Below are 6,614 nucleotides of genomic sequence, written 5' to 3'. Positions count from 1 at the left end.
CGGGCCTGGCCCGCCGAGGCCCGCCCGACCGTGGGAGCCGGCCCTCCCCTGCGCCCGGTGGCTTCCCGGCGGCGCAGCGTTCAGGTCCTCTTCCAGGCATCCGCTCCGGGCCGGCGGAGAGGAGGGAAGCCCACCAGGGCCGGCCCGCCGCGGACCCCCCCGCCTGCTTCGGCCGGCTTCCCGGCTGCAGGCCCGGCGCGCGCAGGTGGCAGGCAGGGTCCCTCCACCCGCAGCGGGAAACACCGGGAGCAGGCTTAGAGGCCCTGTGCCCGAGAAAAGGGGTTGTGGGGGGGGGGTCGCTCCCGTGGCACCTGCTTCTCGTCCCTAACCTCGCAGCTTCCCACACCTGTTGGTCTGACCTCTGCCCTGCTGCCGCCATGGGAACAGTCAAGGCTTTTAGCCAAATTCGAGCTCACTCTGGGTATGCTGCGCGGAAAAAAAAAACCTGGCAAAGCCTGGGCATTTCAAGACCTTTTCTGGATCCGCACCAGCTCGTTTTTACAAGCATCTTTATCCGGGGTTCAGCTAATCCAAAAACCCAGGTGGCTGTTCTACTTTTTTTTTTTTTTTTTTTTTTTTTTTTTTTTTAATCTGGAGGCTTCTTTGAACCAGATCTTTGTATACCAGTATCCTTGTATCCTTTAGGCCGGAAGCGACCTCCATTCTTTCATGGTCGGGCTTCCTACTTTCTTTCCCTCTCATTTTAAAGAAATTTGATAGAAGGGAACAGAACTTCCCTCACTTACTTGCCTGGGCGCGGGGCACTGTACTAGATGCCTTCCCAACCTTATCACATTTACTCCCCTCAAACAACCGGTGGCTGGACATCATACCCCTTGCGAGAAAGCGGCAAGTCAGAGACCTAAGTATCCTGCCTGAGGTCAGCCCGCTCCCAAAGCTTTGCCTCTTTCCATCACTTTCTCAGGCATGCTTTTCCACCCCTGAGATCCTCCTAGGAGAGTTCTGTTTAGCTCTCAGAACAGATCCTGGAACCAGGTGTGGCGACGTGCTGAAGAAGAGAGCCAAATATCTTACCGAAGCTGAGCCATCCTGGAACGGAAATGAATAAGGCAACTTTAAAGGAAAAAGTCCCAAACTGCTATTAGCTTTTCAGACTTTTGAATGGAGGGAGGAATGGAGCGGAGAGGGCTAACTGGTAGGAAAATGAATGACTTACAAGTGATATGCTACTTTAGTCAGCAGGTAGGAATGATAATTAGGTCACTCTTCCCACACAAAGATGACACAATTGACCTGCGATTAGTGAAGCAAGGAGTTTGGGCTGTTTTTCCGGTAGTGTGATAGTGGCCCGGGTGTCATGGATAAGACCTCACCTACTTTTCTTTGTGTGTAAGGAGTGTGGGAAATGGCAGCCAGATTTGAGGTACAAATCACAGCTCTATCATATGCCATGCCCGCTATGATGTAAGCCTGACCATTTCATCACAGTGGAGACGGAGAACTTAGGGTCAGAATCATTTTCATCTAAAGTTCATTCCTTGTAGAATATATAAGAATCATATTTGAGTTTAGCATGAAAACTTTTGGACAAAAATGTGAGTTTTGTTTAATAGGAGTTGTTTAATGGGTACAAAGGTTTGGTTTGGGCTGATGGAAAAAGTTCTGGAAATGGACAGTGGCGAGAGTCACAAAACAAAGCAAATTTGCTTAATGCCACTATAGACTTAAAAATGAGTCTTTTTTTTAACCCCTGCCTCATTTTCCTCCTTGCTACCCAACCTGACCAGGCAACCACTGATACATATTCTGTCTCTCCATAACAGTTTGTTTCCTAGAATTTTATATAAATGGAACCACACAATGTGTCCATTTTAAATGGCTTCTTTCACTCGGCAAATTATTTTGAGGTTCCTTAACATTGTAACATACATAATAGTTCATTCCTTTTTATGACTGAGTAGTATTCCATTACAAAGATATATTTATATACATATATCACAGTATTGATACACATTTCCTTGTGGATGAACATCTGTGCTGTTTCCAGTTTTCCATTGCAAATAAAGTGGTATGAACATTCATGGCCAAGTCTTTTGATGGACATATGCTTTCACTTTTCTTGGATAAATACCTGTGAGTGGAATGGCCGGATCACATGAAAGATATAAGTTTTTTTAGGAAATTGCCAGGGTTCCCGTTGTGGATCAGCAGTAATGAACCCAACTGGTATCCATGAGGATGCAGGTTCGATCCCTGGCGCTGTTCAGTGGGTTGAGGATCTGGCATTACTGTGGCTGTGGCCAGCACCTGCAGCTCCATTTCAACCTCTAGCCTGAGAACCTCCGTATGCCTCAGGTGCGGCCCTTAAAAAAAAAAAAAAAAAAAATTGTCAACTTTTCCCAAAGTCATTGCACCATTTTACATTCCACCAGCAGTGTATAAGAGTTCCAGCTTTTCTACATGCTCAGCCACACTTGGTAGGGTCAGTCTTTTTAGGTTTAGCCATTCTAATAGCTAAGGTGAGGTGGTATTTCACTGGTTTAAATTTTTGTTTCCAAAATAGGTAATGATGTTGGGCATCTTTTCCTGTGCGTATTTTGTCATGAGTTTATCTCTTCATGGAGTATTTGTTCCATCTTTTGCCCATCTTTTGTGATTTCTTATCATATGGTATGCATCATTAACTGATCGTTGCCAGGACAGATTTAGAAAAACCTGATCCAAGTCTAACAATAGAATGTGTCAGCAAATGCTGGAATTGAAGTCAAATTTCCCATTACAAAATCACTACCAGGGTGTGTCCCAGCCATCTCAAGTATTTTAACTGGAGCTGCCTTTAATATGCAGAACACTTTGAACGAAATAAATGCTCTTAAAAAGTCAGTGCTACCTTTCCAAATTTCTAGTCATTAAAAGCCCTTGATGGGGAACTGGAAGAAAATATTCTTTCACAAATATAAATCTGCGGATCATACTGTCATGTGTCTTCCCACCAGGACAACAGTAAAAATGTTTTGGAGGATAATATGTCCCCTAAATACACAACGATGGAGGGAGTCCCTGTTGGGCTCAGTGGTTAACAAATCTGACTAGGAACCATGAGGTTTCGGGTTCGCTCCCTGGCCTTGCTCAGTGGGTTAATGATCCGGCGTTGCTGTGAGCTGCGGTGTGAGCTGTGGTGTAAGTCAAAGACATGGCTCGGATCCCGTATTGCTGTGGCTCTGGCGTAGGCCAGCAGCTACAGCTCTGATTGGACCCCTAGCCTGGGAACCTCCATATGCCGTGGGAGCCCTAGAAAAAGGCAAAAAAAAAAAAAAAAAAAATAAAAAATACACAAAGATGTAGAATTTCAAAGAAATTGTAAGGCATCAGTCAGTTCTATTAGAAGATGCAGGGGAGTCAAAGCGACTTTTAAGCACTTATGTGTTATGCAATATTACAGGTACATTACAGGCAGCAAGATCAATAACCTATCACCTAAATAGGGATACGTGTAGGGGGAAAAGGGGTGCTGCTAATATTCTTGGTCTCGGGCAGTCCTGATAAGGCTTCTTGGCAGGGTTCCTTCTCACTCTCAAAAGCGTCCCAGTTTTAGATGATGAATTAAATGGTCACTTCCTTTATAGGCATCACTCACGACAACCCTGAAATGGTAAATATTACCTATTCCCACTTTAAATCAGAAAGTAAGACCCAGTAAGAAAGGATACGTAGCCATCGCCAAAGTCACATGGTTGAGAGCAAAATGAGGATTTGAAACCACACTCGCTTTAGGATGATTTCTCAAAAACCAGCATCATAGGCCCCTCAAGAATCTGAAGTCAAAAGTTCCCGTTGTGGCTCAGCAGTAACATACCCGACTAGTTCCATGAGCATGCTGGTTCGATCCCTGGCCTTGTTCAGTGGGTTAAAGGATCCAGCCGTGAGCTGTGGTGTAGGTCACAGACGCAGCTCGGATCCTGTGTTGCTGTGGCTGTGGTGTAGGCTGGCAGCTGCAGCTCCGATTCGATCCCTACCTAGCCTGGGAACTTCCATGTGCTGCCCTAAAAAGACAAAAAAAAAAAAAAAAAGAATCTGAAATCACTCTTGCAAGGCCCATCTGCTCCTTTTTTCTTTTTTTCCATTTCAGCTTCATCTCCTTCTGGGAAGCACCCACCACTCACTCCTCCCAGTCACTTGGCCTCCTCCTGCCCCACCACCATTCATGTTCATGGGGCTAACCTGCCCCCTAGGCACAGAGATTGGGTCCCACAAGGCCTGTGACCCAAGCAGGACCTGCCAGAGTTCTTTCTGGTGAACAGATACGGAAGCTGAATATTTTGGTTACAGCAGACAGAAAACTCACTCAAAGTGACATGGACAAACAATGAGCTTCATTGGTTCATGTGACAGAAAAGTCTGACAAGTTCTAGCTGCAGGCATGACTGGACCCAGGGACTCAATCAAAGAGCATCAGAAGCCAGTGTATCTCCATGTACCTTTCTCTTCCACTGACTCTTCCCTTTGGGGGTTTAAATTTACCACCAGAAGGTCCAGGCTTGCATCCAAACCTCTCGGCAGCCACCAAAGGGGGCAGGGGGAATGAGGCATAAGAGAGAAATGACCCCTTTCCCAACAGTTCCAGTAAAAGTCCCAGAACTGAGTCTCGATGGCCTGGTTTGGGCCACCTACCTCCCCCCACTGATCCCTTAGCCATAGGGAGAAAAGCTCTGCCTAGCAAATCTGGGCTGAGGTGGGGTGGAGGTGAGCAGGGAGTTCCCCCATCACCACAGGAGCTGAGAAAGGGCAGACACACAGCCCCAAAGGAAAAGAATGCCCTCTGTGTGAGCTCTTCTCCCTCAGGGTACAGCCCCGACTCCATGGACCCCTTTCAGGCCCTGCGCTTCATTTAAAAAAAAAAAAAAATTTAATTGTGGTAGATTTACAGTGTCATGTTTTAATTTTTAATTCCTTCTTAAAATGCTTTTTCTCAAAGAGGGCCCCTAAACTTATGTAAGCTTCAGGCAAAAGTCCGGAGATGCCCTGTAAGGGAGTCACCTGGAATCTGCCCACCTCACCATCGTCTTTCCAGCAGTCAGGCACCAAGTTCCTGTCACACTTACTACTCTCCCTTCCTGTCATTCCCAACAGCCTGGGGCTGAGGTTCTTATCATCTCCAGTCAGGAAACAGCATCCTGCCCCCAGCCTTCCTCTTCCAGGTTCATCTTCAAAACTGATGCCTTTCACCATGGGTTTCCTCAAAAATAAAATAAAAATAGAACACCATATGATCCAGCAACCCAGACCTGAAAGCAGGATCTGGAAGAGACATTTACACGCCTACGGTCACAGCAGCACTATTCACAACAGTCACGAGCTAAAAGCAACTTGTGTCTATTGATGAATGAATGGATGGACCAGCAAAAGATGGAATCTACATACAACAGAATAACTCAGCTTTAAAAACAAAAATTCCGACACATGCTACAACACGGATAAGCCTTGAGGAATTACGCTAAATGAAATAAGCCTGTTACAAAAGGGAAAGCACTGGGCGTTTCTGTTGTGGCTCAGCTGATTAAGAACTTGACGCTGCCTCTGTGAGGACTCAGGTTTGATCCCTGGCCTCTCTCAGTGGATTAAGGATCTGGCGTTGCCTCAAGTTTCAGCTCAGGTCCAGTCCAGCTGCAGCTCCGAGTCAACCCTTGCCCTGGGAACGTCCGTATGCTGCAGGTGTGGCCATGAAGAGGAAAAAGTAAAAGAGGGGGCATGGATATTGTGCAATTCCATTTATATCGGGTACCTGAAGCAGCCGGATTCATAGAGACACAAAGTAGGATGGTGGTTACCAGGGACTGGGGGGAGGGAGAAATGAGTTCTGGTTTGATGGGTACGGAGTTTCGGTTTCAGAAGATGAAGAGTGAATGGTGGGTGATGGTGTGATGTAGCGCCACGGGAATGTGCTCAATGCAACGGAACAGTACACTCAAAAATGGACAAAGTGTGTGTCATGGGAATTTCACTGCGATTAAACACAAACACACACTGATGCCTTAATCACTCTCCTAAGCACTCTTATGATCATGGTACCCACCCTCCTTCAGAGTCTTGAGGCTCTTCCTTTCGCCACAGGGCCAAGCCCAAGCTCTTCTGCTCACAGGGCTGCTGTAATGAGGATTTCAAGAAATCGTGCAAAGTGCTTAATTATGTGGCAGAACCTGGCACAGAGCAGTCGCTCAATAGCTGGGTGTTATCGCCATTAGCATCACCATGGTATTACCTCGTCTCTCAGTACGCTCCAGCCCGAGCAATCCATGCTATTTCACACGTAGGCGCCTCTACAAAACCCATTTTCTCTGCTTCTATTCTTTAACATTTATCCTTCAAAATCCAACTCAAATATCACCTTTCCCCAGAAGCCTTCCTTGTCTCACCAACCTCCAGTAGATCTATTTACTCCCTTTCCTGTGTGTCCTTCTATGTCGTATTTATTCTAATTGTTGTTCCCGACATAGTGTATTTATTTGTTTACATGCCAATCGTCTTCCTAGATTGTGAGTAGATTTAAGGCAGCAAACTGTATCAATGATGGCTTCATTCCTCAGCATCTTATATTGAGTTGATAGGCAAAATGCTTACACAGGAGTTCCCTGGTAGCATAATGCTTAAGGATC

This window comes from Sus scrofa, chromosome 4 (assembly GCF_000003025.6).
Source record: "Sus scrofa isolate TJ Tabasco breed Duroc chromosome 4, Sscrofa11.1, whole genome shotgun sequence".
Classification (NCBI taxonomy): Eukaryota; Metazoa; Chordata; class Mammalia; order Artiodactyla; family Suidae; genus Sus; species Sus scrofa.
Note: the sequence above shows the minus strand (reverse complement) of the source record.